This window comes from Podarcis filfolensis (genome assembly GCF_964270895.1).
Source record: "Podarcis filfolensis genome assembly, chromosome: 1".
Lineage (NCBI taxonomy): Eukaryota > Metazoa > Chordata > Lepidosauria > Squamata > Lacertidae > Podarcis > Podarcis filfolensis.
In genome coordinates this window covers 124,204,875-124,220,732 of record NC_139604.1, presented here as the reverse complement: position 1 = coordinate 124,220,732, position 15,858 = coordinate 124,204,875, and the positions used below count along the sequence as shown (strand labels likewise).

The following is a 15,858-nucleotide window of genomic DNA, read 5'->3' as shown; positions in this document are numbered from 1 at the left end:
GGTAAGCGGTCTAGCTAGGCTACAGAGCAAGCATAGGCAAACTCGGCCCTCCACATGTTTTGGGACTACAAATCCCATCATCTCTAGCTAACAGGACCAGTGGTCAGGGCTGATGGGAATTATAGTCTCAAAACATCTGGAGGGCCGAGTTTGCCTATGCCTGCTACAGAGGAAACCTTGGCCCCACCTTGCATCCGTGGGGCTTGATGAACAAGTGACATGGGGTATTCCAGAGAGTCAAATGCCTGAAGCAAACGGGTGCCCAATTATAGGAAGCAGACTTTCTGATGGGCTTTAGTTTTAATTCCAAAAGGTGACCTCGTTAAGGGCAGGACTGGGCAGAAGAGACATTGAATGTTAGTTCACAGGGCGAAGTTTCAAGACTAGCTTCATACAGCATTCAGTGGGCCTTGGGCCATTCGGAACTTACAGCCTGAGATGTCCTTTGTTGCAGGGGGGGAAAAAGGAAGGCGTTTCACAGGAATTGAAGATTCAGCCATAGTCCAATTACTGGGGGAAGGTGACTGCCTTGTTGTTACAGCCTAGTTAGTCAATGCTAAACAAGGACATCTACTTGCATTAGGTTGTAGCAGAGCTTCCAAGAATTAATTAGGCTGCACTTGCAGGATCCATCATCCCCCTATACAACAGGTAGTATGGAAGGGCTACAGTAGTACCTTGGGTTACATACGCTTCAGGTTACATACACTTCAGGTTACAGACTCCGCTAACCCAGAAATAGTGCTCCAGGTTAAGAACTTTGCTTCAGGAGGATAACAGAAATCGTGCTCCGGCGGCGCGGCAGCAGCAGGAGGCCCCATTAGCTAAAGTGGTGCTTCAGGCTAAAAAACAGTTTCAGGTTAAGTATGGACCTCCGAAACGAATTAAGTACTTAACCTGAGGTACCACTGTATTTGGCAAGAGCTTCCCAATGGGATAAAGCGAAAGTAAGCTCCCAGTCTGCAGAGTCCCATTTGCACCAGGCTTTTTGGTGGCAAATGGTTAACTAGAATCTTACTTCATTGACTTCTATGGGATAGATTCTCTGGATGCCGAGTTCTGTGGCCACTGTCTAGTTTTATGCTGCCACAGGATTCACGCAGCCTAACCCAACCTTAAGGCTGCAGTCTTGTACACACAACAAGTTTAACTGGGTGCAGCAGGTCTCAGTTCAGAGTTCCACTGCTAATCTGTTTGCACCAGAAATCACGGTTCTAGGCTAGAAAGAGAAAACACATTTCTAAGAACCCCTGCTACCCATAAAATAGTTTACGAGGGTCAAAGCAGTTCACAGTTGAGAATGAACAGCTTTAGAGCAACAATGCTGCGGAATCAAAGCAGCGTGCCAGCCAAGAGCCATTCCTTATCCTGAAAAGACCGCATAAAAGGACAGTATGTTAATGCGCTGCTATGCAAAATCTAAGCCTGGCCTTGCAGCACACGATGCGTTTCCCACACTGCTCGAAAAAAAAGTTCTCACCCCTACAGTCATTTATGTAGAAAGAAAGGCGAGCGCTCTTGCCGGACGAATGGAGGGGCAAATTATAAAAATAAAATGAACAAATAAAACTGGGCTGGAGAGTGACCTCACTTGGGAGCAGTTCCTAGAGTTACAGTGAATAGGGGTCACCCGAGGTGGCTGTGGCCTGCTTGTCTAGCCACTGACCACGTGACTGAGCTGTGCCAAAGATATAGAAGTAAATCAAAATCAAAACGCGCAGATATAAAACTCCTCCTAGTTTACTCAGCACCAAAAAAATGCAACCACTGTCTCCCCTAGTCTCGCAGCTCAATAAAGAACAGTCAAGAAACTAAACGGTGCTTATGCCTCACTGCAGTTTATACTGTGCTAATTTATTCATGCACTGACCAAAGCATTCAAGCTGCGAATACACCACGGAGTGTTATTTTGAAGAGACAATCCGGGACTGCAGAATCTCAGTCTAACCATTTCAATGCAGAGAGAGAGAAAGTTTGCTTTACCACCACCAATCTGTCTACTCAAGCAGGGGTGCAGCTGGTTGCACTCCTGACACCAAAAGGTAGCAGTTTTTGTTTTTAAACCTCTTTTTTGGGGGGTTCTCTCCAATATGCTGATATGCTCAGCAGCACACTTCCCCAACCTTTAGCAGAAATGCATGGCAGAGACACGGGAGGTGTAACAGGAAGAGAAATGCCAGAAAATGCACTTGGCAAACTGCATCTGTAGGTGGAATGGTTCTTACGCAGTGGCCGGCAACCTAAGGCCCATGGGCCACAAGTGGCCCATGGGGGTTGTTTAACCGGCCCCCGAGCCACCCCCGAACTGAGCTGCCCACTTGCCGAGTCCCCGCACGCTGCGCTAAACCAGCGCAGCACGGGGACTCACTTCCATGGCACCAGAAATCGCGTCTGCGTAGACACCTCTTGTTTTTGACACCCTGGTCTCCTTTGGGACAAAGCGCAGGATGCAAATTTAATAAACAAACACACACACAATGCATTTTGAAAGGGTATGCGGAGCTCTTGCTATGTACATGCCAGGAATATCCATATACCGTATTGTGTGAATGCGAGAGTGAGTGCAACCAGGGGATGCGTTGGGAGGAGACTTGACTCTCACTGCTCAGCTTAGCAAATAATTAATAATAATAATACTCCACCCATCTGACTAGGTTGCCCCAGCCACCCTAGGTTTCCAGGGTAGAACATTATGAAAGGAAAGGAAGCCCTTTCCTCTCCTCTCCTCAGCACTGTGGAATTTGGTTCCACGGCTGAGTAGGTATTAATCAACAGGCGCAGTAGCTCCTGTTCATGCATCATATATGAGCCTCAAGGGGCCTGCTTTCGAGAAAAAAACCATGCTTAATTGAAACCACCGGATTGTTCCTAGGCTCATTCCAGCTATCAAAATCCCATCAATTAAAACGTGGCAATTAATGTAATTTCCTAGCTGCCTAGCCACCACTGCCAAAATAAAGCCCACAGCCACCGCACTTTACACCTATGCCACTCTTGCTTCTGGTCTGGCAACGGATGAGGCCAGCTCCTGCTTGCCCTATGGCCAGGTTTGGCTTTGGGGCATCCAGTTGCTAATCAAGGATGGTAGCCCAGCTCCCCCTTCTCATCAGCATAAGGGTTTCTGCCTGCACAACAGAACATGCTCCCTCTCCTCTCCCCAGGCTTGCCCTGCACCCTCTCAAAATCTGCTCCAGAGAATTGGGAGAACCCCCCACCCCAAGAACAGATGGGGGGGTTCACTGTGCAAGCAGAAAACCACATGCTGACAGCACAAGAAAGTTAGCGCTACACTGGATTCCACCCTTTGTGATCTGGGAAGACTTCAATAATTGAATTTGGGGAGGGTGGACCTTAATGAAGCCCGTTCCCTGAACTTCATTACTGTTTTATTTTATTTTATTTTATTATTATTGGTTTTCACATATTACATTACAATACCGATGTACCAAAGCCAACACCATTTCCTCCCCATCCCCCCATACATTTAATATGCCTAGAAGTACTGGGTGGAAGAAAAATTAGTAAGGAAAGATAATAAGAATATATAGATGATTTGAGAAGATTGTAGAATGCAAAGATTATTGTATAATGTGGAGGAAATCAAGTGGGGGTGGAGGGAAGTGGGAGGAAGGAGAAAAGAATAATATGATGGACTGAACTTCACTACTGTTGACTTTATTTCCCAAATTGTGCAGACTTCTAAGAACGGTGGCTATATGACAGTTCACAAAGGTAGAAGGAGAGTGGATCAGGTGGTCACCTGTAATCTGAGCACTGGAAGACGTCGGATGCTTTCAAGGAGAAATCAAGCTCCCCAGATAGAGCAAGAAGGAAGTCTGCATATGGATGTGACACGAGTTCGGAATAGAAGACTCAGGTATGCTTCAAAAGCTCCTGTTCGTCTCCTCTCCTCTCCCTGCAGCCCCATGTGGACTCTCAAGGCTGAGGGACCCTCCAGAGCAGATCTGGGGGAGGGAAGGTGTGCAGAGCAAGGAGAGGATGTCCCATGGCACAAGCGAAGCTCAACTGATCTGGACGCAACCCTATGAAATGGAGCTGTTTCCGAAAACCAGAGATACTTCACAGGGTTAGGAGGTGCCTGTATTGTGCAAGTGTGCCAGGCCAGCAAAAGCCAGACTCCTTTGCCTATTTTTGCTGCTGCTGCTGCTGCTGCTGCTGCTGCTGCTGCTGCTGCTTAAGAGACAATTCACAAGACCTGGTTTAAATACCACGTTGGACCAAACAAAGAAAGTCTCATCCATATGGGGCACCACACCTGCCAGCATGATCAATCAGACAGGGAATTGCCTCAGCTCAGAGGTAGAGCGTTTGCTTTGCTTGCAAAAGGTCCCGGGTTGTGCAATTTGCAGCATTTCCAGGTAAGGCTGAAACCCTGGAGAGTGTCCGCCATTCAGCACAGACAGTTCTGAGGCAGATGGACCAAGGGCCTGACTCTGCGTTCAAGGGAGCTTCCTGTGTTCTTCCTAACATGTTTTAATGTTAACAAACTTGGAGATGGGCAGCCAAGGACGATGGTACATGCACAGGCTTCTACACCCTGGCTGAAACAACCAGAACACTTATTTATTTGTATTTATCCAGCAATATTTATAAACTGGTTAATTAAAGAGCTCGCAAAAACGGGGATGGAATAGGATGGAGAAAGCAAGCTAAAATCCATGAAGCGACTAAAAACCAAACCATCGTCAATGAGACACAGATACAAAATCAATACACCTCTAAAAATGAATCCAGGTAATTCCAATAAATGGTGACTAAGGGGCCCAAGAAGAGAAAAGCCAGTTAGGGCTGGGAGTGTTGAAACCCTGGAAAGCCACTGCCAAACAGTGCGGACAATACAACTAGAGGGACCTAATGGTTTGACTCAGTGTAAGTCAGCTTCCTATCAGTGTTAGAAATTCCCCAGGCTCCAGGTGTGTCTTGCGACTGGCACAGGTCCAATTGCGACCATGTGGAGATATCTGGATGCCAGGTTGATGACTGACATCTCCACCTGGCTGGCCCCGCCAGCTTTCTTAAGCAGATAAGCGGAAGAGCTAATTTATTGCATTTATATCCCACCTTTTTCTCCCAAGGAGTCCATGGTTTAGCTGTCTCCCTACAACGACCCTGTGTGGTAGGTTAAGAGACTGCGACTGGCCCAAGGTTACCCAGTGAACGTCATGACTGAGTGGGGATTTGAACCCTGATCTCCCAGGTCTTAGTCCGACACTCTAACCACTACACCACATGGGTTTCCTAAAACACTTCTGCTATGGGCCAGCTATATAAATTAAGTAAGTAAATAGGGGGGGAAGCAAAATGTCCCTTAAAGAAGGATCTGAAATATTTTCTGTGAAGCTCAAATTTGTTTTATTCTGGATTGCTTTATTTGATGTTTTAATGCATTGCAAACCGCTTTGAGATTTGTTCTTTGAAATGGATAATAATAAATTTCACTGGAAAATAAAAAAGGCGCCTAGACAATCCATTGTGACAACTGCAATCTAGGTTTAAGGCACCATTGGCGATTAGTTTGTATATCCGAGTTTCTAACACTGATTCCTATGTTCCTAGTAAAATATGATGATTAGTAAGAATGTAGGAGGATTCTGGACTTGCCATCAGGATTTATTCTGAATGCTTCTGCTGGTAAGGAAAAATCTCCCCGCATACAGAAAAGTAGCACATCAGGAAGGAAGTTTGAGCACTGGTCTCTCCCCTATATGCTAGATTACCACAAACAGGGGGCTTTTTATATGGAATGTGTTTGTATTTACAGACAGGATGGCCCTCTATGCCTGTTGTTCGATAGAACAGCCTCCGCTGTATAAACAGCATAGGTTGCGTCTCGCAGAACAAGCCTTCACACAGCCCCAGATAGCCAAGCATGAAGAAAAGGTTACAGACCAACAATGAACAGTAAAGACAGCAACAGACAAGTCAGAAGAGCAGAGATGGTGCAAGGGTAAAGCCAGAACGGCCTAGGAATAAGAAGAGGGACTTGGATGCGAAAAACTGTTCTGACAATAATAAAAGGGAGAACGGGTCCCAGACACAGAAGGCAAAATAGGCAGCGCATTAATCCATGGGCAAGAATATTCTGTTGACTTTGCTGGTGCTATCTTGTGCTGTAGGGATTCCCCCTGCATCCACAGCATGCGCACGCAAAGCACTGAGCATAGCAAGTGCTGCTCTAGCACATCACAAATCACGGCACCATGCCAGCACTGCAGTGGCCCAGTGGAGGTGTCGCAGATACACACCAGGGCAGATTTTCAGAAAACCGCTGTGGTAGGTCTGCTCTCTCAAAAACACACACATTTGAGCGGTGGAAGTTAAGCCTAAAGGAGCTTCCAGGAAGTTGTGTTGAGTAGGACCACTGGCCTGCCTAGCTCAATACTGTCTACACAGACTGGCAGCAGCTCTCCTGAGTTTCAGGTGCAAGGAGCCTTTCCCAGCCCCCTACCTGGAATCGCGGGGAACTGAGACTGGGATCTTGTGCATGCACAGAAGGTACAGAGGGACTCACATCTGGTGCTCCAGGCTAGGGCTGGAAGATTTTTCCAGCCTGAGGGCCACATTTTGCTTCTGGGCAAGCTTTTGGGGGCCACATGCCAGTGCTGGGCTGGTCCAAGGGCAAAGGTGGCTGGAGTAAAAAGTGAATTTTACAAATCTGCATTTTCTGCACATACCTCTCTCCACCCTCCACCCAGGCAAGCAAAGAGGCACTGTGAGAATTTAAGGGCACATTCCAGCCAGACCAAAAACACACAGAATGCAAAGCAGAGTCCAGTGAGGGTGTGTGGCTTAGGGACAAGAAAGGAGATTCCGGCTACACATCAGGAAGACCTTCCTGGTGGTAAGAGCTGTTCCAACAGTGGAACGTTCTCCCTAGGGAAGTGGTGGACTCTCCTTCCTTGGAAGTTTTGAAGCAGAGGTTAGATGGCCCGCTGTCCTGGATGCTTTAGCTGAGATTCCTGACTACATAACCCTTGGAGTCCCTTCCAACTCTATGGTTTTCTTAAAGTTCCAAGGGCCAGGTAGAAAAGGCTTGGAGGGCTATATTTGGTGGCCAGGCCTGAAGCTCCCCATGCTTGCTCTGAGCTGTGGGGCTTTGTTTTTTTGAAAAAGACAAGTGATGCTGGAATAGCAAAGAGGTGTTTTTGCTCAATTTTCCAGCTGGAAGGAGGGGAAAATAACTTTCCTAAACTCTGCAAAACTTCTTGTATAGATGAGTTGCAGTAATACAAACATAGGAATTCCACTACACATAGTGAGGTCATTCGGAGCCCAATAACAGCTACTCCCACCGGCTGTAGCTCTTAAGACAGTGATGGCCAAACTTGGCCCTCCAGCTGTTTGGGGACTACAATTCCCATCATCGCTGTCCATTGGTCCTGTTAGTTAGGGATGATGGGAGTTGTAGCCCCAAAACGGCTGAAGGGCCAAGTTTGGCCATTACTGTTTTAAGAGGTCCCAGGCAAAAGTCTTGATCTATGCTAGCAAGTAATCTTTTAACTGAAGGTGCAAGGGATTTAACTTGGCATCTTCTACAGAGCGAACATGTGCTTTACCACCAAGTTGTGGTGCCTTTCCTAAGAAGTATACAATGTACAACTGAGCACTTCCTATGTACTGTATCTCTGTGCTGTTTGTGGGCATCGGGACTTCCCTAAATCTCCTCCATGTGTTGGGGAAGACTCCTTGCTCACCTAATGCGAAATCCCCACACGGTCTTCCTTGACCATTCTCCTTCACCAAGGAGGGTAGGCTAGCCTATGTGTATATGGGGCTTTTGAGTCACACGGGCGGCATGCAGAACTATTTAATTAAAATCATATGCTTTTTATTTACTCGGGCAGGATGAAAGACAAATCTTTTTAATCCCAAAATTACTCCTAGAGAAAGTAATTAGTCCTAGTAAAACCATACTCTCCCTAGCCTGAGAACGTAGAGGGCTGGGTTCGCACTTTTAATTTTTTGAACTCATGTTAAGTATGAAACTTTTAAACAACAAGGCAGGTTGCAAACGGCACATTACATTGCTGGTTCTCTCCAGCACTTTCTGTAGCTTCCGCACATATGGCTGTGAAGTTTGGGGATCTTAAAGCGTCCCGTTCACAAGCGACGGTGCCATGCTTCTATTTTACCACTTAAAACTCTGGTTTTTCCTCGCACACCAGCTGAATATGTATGCTATAAAATAAACCAACACTTGAAGAGATTTAGTTGCCTCAACCTGGGTAAGTGAGGTGGCTCATTCAGGTCAGCGTGGAGGTTTTTTTGCACATTCCCAAACAAATAAAGAGAGAAAGCTTAATCATGCCAGGTAAACCATCTGCATGTGAGACAGCAATGTGGTACAATGGATAACGCACTGGACTTGGACTATGGGAAAACTCAGGATCAAGCCCCTGCTTGGATATGTAGCTCACTTTGGGACCTTGAGGCAATTACACTGTTTCTTCCTGCCCAAAATCACATCTAGATAGATCAGACAGACTTGACCTCCTTAGAGTTAATATGCCTTTGCCCCCACCTTACACCTAACTCCTTATACAGTGGTATAATTCATTCCGGAGGTCCGTTCTTAACCTGAAACTGTTCTTAACCTGAAGCACCACTTTAGGTAATGGGGCCTCCCGCTGCCGCCACGCCGCCGGAGCCCGATTTCTGTTCTCATCCTGAAGCAAAGTTCTTAACCCGAGGTACTATTTCTGGGTTAGCGGAGTCTGTAACCTGAAGCGTATGTAACCTGAAGCATATGTAACCCCAGGTACCACTGTATTGCCGCTGCAGAAATTCACCTACTCCAAAAGCAGTAATTCCTGGCACAAAGGTTTTTATACATTCAAAGGCCCGAGATAATTAAATCAAACTATTGTGGGTTTGAAGATGGAAGTTAAACAGCTACATTATACTGGCAACACAGCCTATTGAGCACATTTACCTGTAAACAAATGCAATGGTGATAATTAACCTGGCCAGGCCTTTAAAAAAGAAGAAAAAGAAGAAGGGAAAAGATCCTGACTTTTAAATACTACATGATTACATAAACATGCAGAATGCAATAAGGGATCCATCCTTTTGTTTTCTCATGCCAGAGAAAAGACAAAGGGGGGGACTACCTAAAGTATTAACAATGCTACCCTAGACAAAACGACCTAAAAGTGTTAACAATGCTACCCTACCCTCACTGGGAAGCGGGTCCCATCGAGTTCTGAAGGGCTTACTCTCCTAAGTAAGTGGGTACAGGATTGCCACTTACAAAAAATCTAGACACAGTCATAGTCTGTTCACACAGCAAGGTTTTTCTCCAGATAAGTAGAGGCCTGTCTCTGGCCTTTCTTTGGAGTATGCATTCGCATGGGAAAATGTAACTTTATTACTTATTTTTTTCATTCAGCCCTTCCTCCAAGAAACTTGGGGCAGAACTGACAGCCCATCACACCACCGCCACCTGCATACGGCAAACAAGATCAGGCCAGTGGCCCACAAGCCGGACCTGAACACAGCAACGCTCTCCCTTTCCTGCAGTTTCCAGCAACTGAGGCATTGATCTCTGTCTAATTCTCCTTAAAAAGCCATGCAGGTCAGTGGGCATCCCTGTCTCTTTGGGGAGCAATTTCCGATTTATCCTCATTAACAACCCTGCGAAGTAGGTTAGCTTGAGAGAGGCACCCAGCGTTGCTGTCCCATGCCAAGTGAGAATTTGAACCCGTGTCTCTCTGCTGCTACTTCAACAACACTCTATCCCACAACACTTCAGGTTTTCTCATGTCCAACAGGCAGCTCCATGGAAATGGAGCAGTATTCCCTGCTACAACTGTTGCGCTTCAGGCACATTGATGCGGGACCGCCAAGTTTGCGCATTACGTTTGTCTGCACAAAGTAGTACCTATAAGCTGTCAGGACTGCCTGAGTGGACAGAAGAACACAAGACTATGAACAAGCTCTAGAAACAAAACCACAGATCTTACGGAGTTACACCCAAGTGGATTCTGTGAAACTCACTTAGGCCTATTAGTACCTCGGGTATAACGTGCCCAGGGCAGATATTATGAAGCTTTTAGATATTGCAGAAGGATAGTAAACAAAATCTATATAGCATCCGCTACAAGCAATCCAGGTTAAGCGAGGGAGAGAACCCCCACGAAACTCCATTTAGAACAAGTTAGCCAAAAATCTAAAGTCCTTCATACTTTTTTTGTTTTGTTTTGTTTTAAGAGAGAAAACCAGCTACTTTCATAACCTCCAAAAGCTAATTAGGAGGCTACAGTGGTCCAAAGACCTGGGGGTCTGCAACCGAATTGCGCACCTGACGAGGAGCCACAGCCAACATGGGGGCGCGGGTGGGGTTCTTCTGTCAAGTGTTCCCCCCCAAGTGATTCGCCGTTTTGACTCATCCACTCGTTACTTTTTTTAGGTGTACAGGAAAAATAAAATAAAGTAATGTGTGAATCAGCCCTGCATGTCTCACATAAAAGATTCGGTTGGCGAATGAGAAGGTTGGGGTGGCAAAGGCCTGGTTTTTATGGCACTGGGTTTGTGAGGATACGGGGGGGGTGTTATAAGAAATATAAAATAATCGAACGCCTGGAAAGCGTATACATTGCTGGTGGGTAGGGCAGGAGACCCAGTTATCTAAGTGGAAGGAGGAGGGACCTGAAAACCTCCTTCCTCCTCCAACAGCTGTGGGCAGCAATGGAGAAGCCTGAGGTAAACAAACACCGCATAGAGGAAAGAAGGGGGGGCGGGTTAGAGAGAGTAAAGCAAATGGAGGGTGCAAACCCAGGACCCACCACAAGACCCCTCACCCACCTGACACCCCACAACGCAGCGGTCCCAAAAGGAAAAAAGAGGGTTGGGGAAGGTGCAAGTTTTTTCCAAAGGGGAAAAGCCCCCCCCCCAGCGCGCACCCCACCCCAAAGGCACGCACAAAGAGCCCATTCCCCTCCTTCCTCTCTTCTCCCACCCCTCTCGCTTTTGGGGAGCAGGCGTTTCCAAAGCCGAGGCGCATCTGCAGGCAGGAGCAAAAGGGAGCCGCCGCCGCCACTGCAATGCACAAAAAAAGGATATTTCAAGATATTATTTAGAGAAAACACACACATCTCATCTAAGGCCTGCAAAGGAGGGTCACTTTTGCAGCGGGAGGTTTGCAAGCAAACAAGCCGCCTCGGAGAAAGGGCGAGAGCGCCGCGCCGCTCGGAACAGGCGCTCCAGACAATGCACCAAAAAAAGGGGGCGCCCCCCCCAAAAAAAAACACCACGCGCGCGCGCACCCAAGCCAAAGGGGGCCGAGCAAGGCCCCGCGGCTGCGCCCTCCCCATCCGAGGCCCGGGGACGCCGGCGGCCACTTACATGCCTGGGAGGGTGCAAGCGGAGCGGCTGGCCGGAGCCGAGGCCTAGGCGGGCTGCTGTTGCGGCTGCTTGCTGCCGGGCGCCGCCGCCTCCTTGCTGGTCTCGCAGGGAATCAGCCCATTGAGCTCCCGCCTGCGAGGGCTATGAATGGGGAGGCGGCCGGCGGCTCCTGGTCTCTCCTGCGGGGCTTCCTCGGAGCAGCGCGGCTGCCCGGGCGTCGCGAGCAAGACGCGTTGCCGTTGCGGCCGCCGCTGCTGCTGCTGCTTTTGCTGCTGCTCCCAGTTCCTCCAGACTCCCTTCCTTTCCCCTCTTTGAGTCACTCGCGCGCGCACTCACACGCTCACGCGCACAAACACACACACGCCGGCTCTCGCCCGCGGGGTCCTACTGCCCGGCATGCTCCACTCCCAGTTTCCATGCAATGTTTTTTTTTTCCCCCCAGGACGCTGGAAAGACACCCGCGCGTTGCATGCATGCTCTTCCTCGGGCAATTCAGCGCACGCGACACAACAGCGCGCGCACCCGCTCAGCACTCTCTCAACCCACCCGCCCCCAACATGCACACGCGGCACACGCATGCACTTAGCACACTGCCGCATCCAGCACACGCTGAACACTTCACACGTGCCTCCAAACTCAGACGCTTGCTCAGCAAAACCAGCTCTCGAAACGTGCACTCTCTCGCACGCAACACGCCCAAAGCACACGCGTGCACCTATTCAGCACACTGACACATTCAACACACACGCATGCGCTTACTCAGCATTCTCATGCACTCAAAACAGGCGCAGCGCTCGCACACTCAAAACATTTATAGGCTTTACTCAGCAGCTGCACACACAGCACACTCAAGACATACACATGCGCTTGTTCTGAGCTCTCACATACACAGAGCACTCGATACACTCGCATGCATTTACTCAGAGCATACACACACAATCCTCCTTCACTCAAAAGGGAATTGTGCTTCTCTCCCCACCTCTGGCCAGAGGGGAGAAGAGTCTGGACTTCATCTTAAGAGGCGCCCAGGACTTGGTTAGAGATGTAAAGTGTTGCTGGCCTCACTGGGGACACTGAGCACAGCCGTAAATTGTAATTCTACATACATGTTAAATGGGCTGCGGCTAAGAAAGACCCCCGCACAGTCATACGGGACTTGAAAAAAGGAAAGTTCCCCAAAATGAGCAGGGCTGGTGAAAAGGAAGCTGAAAGATGGGAAAGTCAAGGGGAGCAGGATGAGGGAACTGGACCAAGTTTGACAGATGGGAGGGGCTGCCCGCCTGTCAATCATTTTATGTCAACAATGATGTCAGCAGACCTTTCTCACCCAGCAGTGTGAAATCGGGTGATGATCAGTATTTGCATAACCCAGTGCATAACCCAGTGCACGCAAAACACCATTAGGCCCAGCTATGTCTTTACCTGCTGCATAAATGAGGTCCGGTGTAGTAGTAGTAGTAGTAGTAGTAGTAGTAGTAATTTATTTATACCCCGCCCATCTGGCTGGGTTTCCCCAGTCGCTCTGGGCAGCTTAAAACATATAGAAAACATAATAAAAACATCAATCCTTAAAAACTTTCCTAAACAGGGCTGCCTTCAGATGTCTTCTAAAAGTCAAATAGTTGTTTTTTCCTTGACATCGGAAGAGAGGGTGTTCCACAAGGAGGGCACCACTACCAAGAAGACCCTCTGCCTGGTTCCCTGTAATTTTGCTTCTCACAGTGAGGGAACCAGCAGAAGACCCTCAGAGCTGGACCTCAGTGTCTGGGCTGAACGATGGAGGTAGAGCCGCTCCTCCAGGTATACTGGGCCGAGGCCATTTAGGGCTTTAAAGGTCAGCACCAACACTTTCAATTGTGCTCGGAAACGTACTGGGAGCCAATGTAGGTCTTTCAGGACCAGTGTTATATGGTCCCGGCAGCCACTCCCAGTCACCAGTCTAGCTGCCACATTCTGGATTAGTTGTAGTTTCCAAGTCACCTTCAAAGGTAGCCCCACCTAGAGAGCATTGCATTAGTCCAAGCGGGAGATAACTATGGCACGCACCACTCTGGCAAGACAGTCTGCGGGCAGGTAGGGTCTCAGCCTGCGTACCAGATGGAGCTGGTAAACAGCTGCCCTGGACATAGAATTGACCTGCGTCTCCATGGACAGCTGTAAGTCAAATATGATTCCCAGGCTGTGCACCTGGTCTAGGTGGGCACAGTTTGACTTGACTGAAACAGCCTTTTGGCCTAATTCGGCCCACCAGCCAGAGCTTCCCCTTACTGATCGAAAGGGTCAAATCTTTCTAAAATGCTTGGGGAAGCTGTTCAAAATTACACTAACAGAAGCCCAGTGAGTATGTATAGTACTACAGGCCAGGGAAGTTACTGCCAAGAGGATGCTGGCGTGGTTAACAAGTAGAGTCAAGGAAGTTTATCGCAGAACGGTTTTCTTTAGAAAACAGAAGTCTTGCCCATACAAGGAGAACGAAAAGAAACACACACCTTTGCAAAAGAAATGAGGCAAATAGAAAGATTTCAGGAAGCACACTACAAAAAACAAGAAGACCACCAGCAACAACAGCTTTAAATATATTAGAAATTGACTAGGGAGGTGACTAGATGTTTGGATGACAAGGGGGGGTATTGGTTTGTTTTTGCTTTCTTGTGTATTTTGTGTTCTAATTTTGTATTTTTATGTTGTGAAATACCCTGTGATTTGCGGATGAAGGGCGCTATACAAATTCAGTAAATAATAATAATAATAATAATAATAATAATAATGACGACAAGCCAAAAGAGAAATAGGAGACTGAAGAAAAGCTGAATGATCAGGGAAAGATACGTGTACCTAAACTGATTTTCCCAGGAAAGGAATTTGAGGAACTGAGGCAAATAGTGGTGACAAGGCACAAAGTTCTAGGCCTCTGTGACAAATTAAAAATGAACAACTCACAGGGTCTGGATGGCACTCACCAAGAGCTTTTAAAGAACTCAGATATGAAATTGAATTTCTTCTAACAAAACTATGTACTGTAATGCAACCTTAAGCTCAGCATCCATACCCGAGGACCGGCAAGTGGCCAAGGAAACACCAGTTTTTAAAAACATTGAGAGGGAGGGAAAGAAAATTGCAGATTGGTTAGCTTTATGTCTTTCCTAGGAAACCTGGTAGAAATAATAATTCAAATTAGAATTTTCAAGCATTTAAAAGCACAACTGTTTCTGAAGCATAGCCAACATGGCTTCTGCAATAGTAAGTCGGGTCTAACTTACTGTTTTAGAGTTCTTTTAGAGTACCAATGAGCATAGGAATGGGGGTGATGCTGTAGAGGATTATAGCAATATGCACAATGTACATAAACTGCAATCTGTATGGAGAGAAAGAGCTGATGTCAACGGCATATTGGTGACACCTCACTGCATATCTCCAAATGATCTCCCCCACTGGCTTCATATAGATCAGTGGTTCTCAAACTTTTTTCCCTGGGACACACTTTCAGAAATTTTCTCATGCCACGCCGTACATATTATCGATAAGAAATACATTGGAAAACAAAAAGAAGCAATTCCTAGCGGTGCTTGGTTTATAACACAGAACACAGCTACCTTATAATATGATCGTGGGACATTCAGGAAGTGTACAGCAATGCAGCTTTACAGTGGCGTAGCGTGGGGGGTGCAGGGGGGGCCGGCCGCACCGGGCACAACATCTGGGGTTAGGGCAAATCCATGGGTTAGGGGGCGCAAATCCACGGGTTAGGGGGCGCAAATTACTTGCCTTGCCCCGGGTGCTGACAACCCACGCTACGCCACTGCAGCTTTATAAGCAAAGTAATCATTCCCAAAATATAAATGAGCCTCTTATATGTATCTTAAGTATGTCTACAAAATCAATGAGAGGTATGAGCTTGCCTTTGCCAGGGAATTTCATTTATATTAGGTTGAATTTGAGACAAACCCTTATCCCATCAACACAAATAAGCCTTTCTCTTTTCCGATCTTTCATGTTTGTCAGAGTTGAAAATCCCTGTTCCATATCTATCCATATTCTGCAAAAAAAACCACCTTTAATACTCTACTATACTACACTGAAATGTTCAAATGTTTCATTGCCCTTGAACCTTCCTGCCATGCTTGCCATCTTCTCCTGCCACACCTGTGTGGAGGGCCACACCCTTTGAGAACCACTGAACAGGAGCAATCAGGTGAGACCATGGGGGACCCCACAGCACAAACACTGTGGGGAAAAGCAGAACTCCCCAAATGCTACTCTATGCAAATGGTCTTGCAGTGTTGCCATCTCCCACCTTGCAAAGCCACGCTAGGAGGTTGATGGTATCCAAAGCCCTCAAGACATGTAGGAGAATCTAGAGTCATACTCCCTCTCTCTTGGTGTAGGTGATCAACGAGGATGACAAAGGTTGCTTCAGTGCTGAACTTAGGCCTATACCCGAATTGAAAAGCGGTCTAGATAATTCATTTCTTCCAAGCATGACCGAAGCTGTCC

General features: G+C 47.4%; 1 protein-coding gene across 1 annotated transcript in view; it reads right to left on the bottom strand.

The window, feature by feature from the left end:
- AKT1 (AKT serine/threonine kinase 1) overlaps nt 1-12,210 on the bottom strand; it is a 111,297-nt gene extending 99,087 nt beyond the window's left edge. The window contains exon 1 of the mRNA XM_083616809.1: nt 11,365-12,210. The gene's annotated coding sequence lies outside the window, so the exon portion shown is untranslated. The remainder of the gene's footprint in view (nt 1-11,364) is intronic.
- Nucleotides 12,211-15,858: the final 3,648 nt, after the last annotated feature.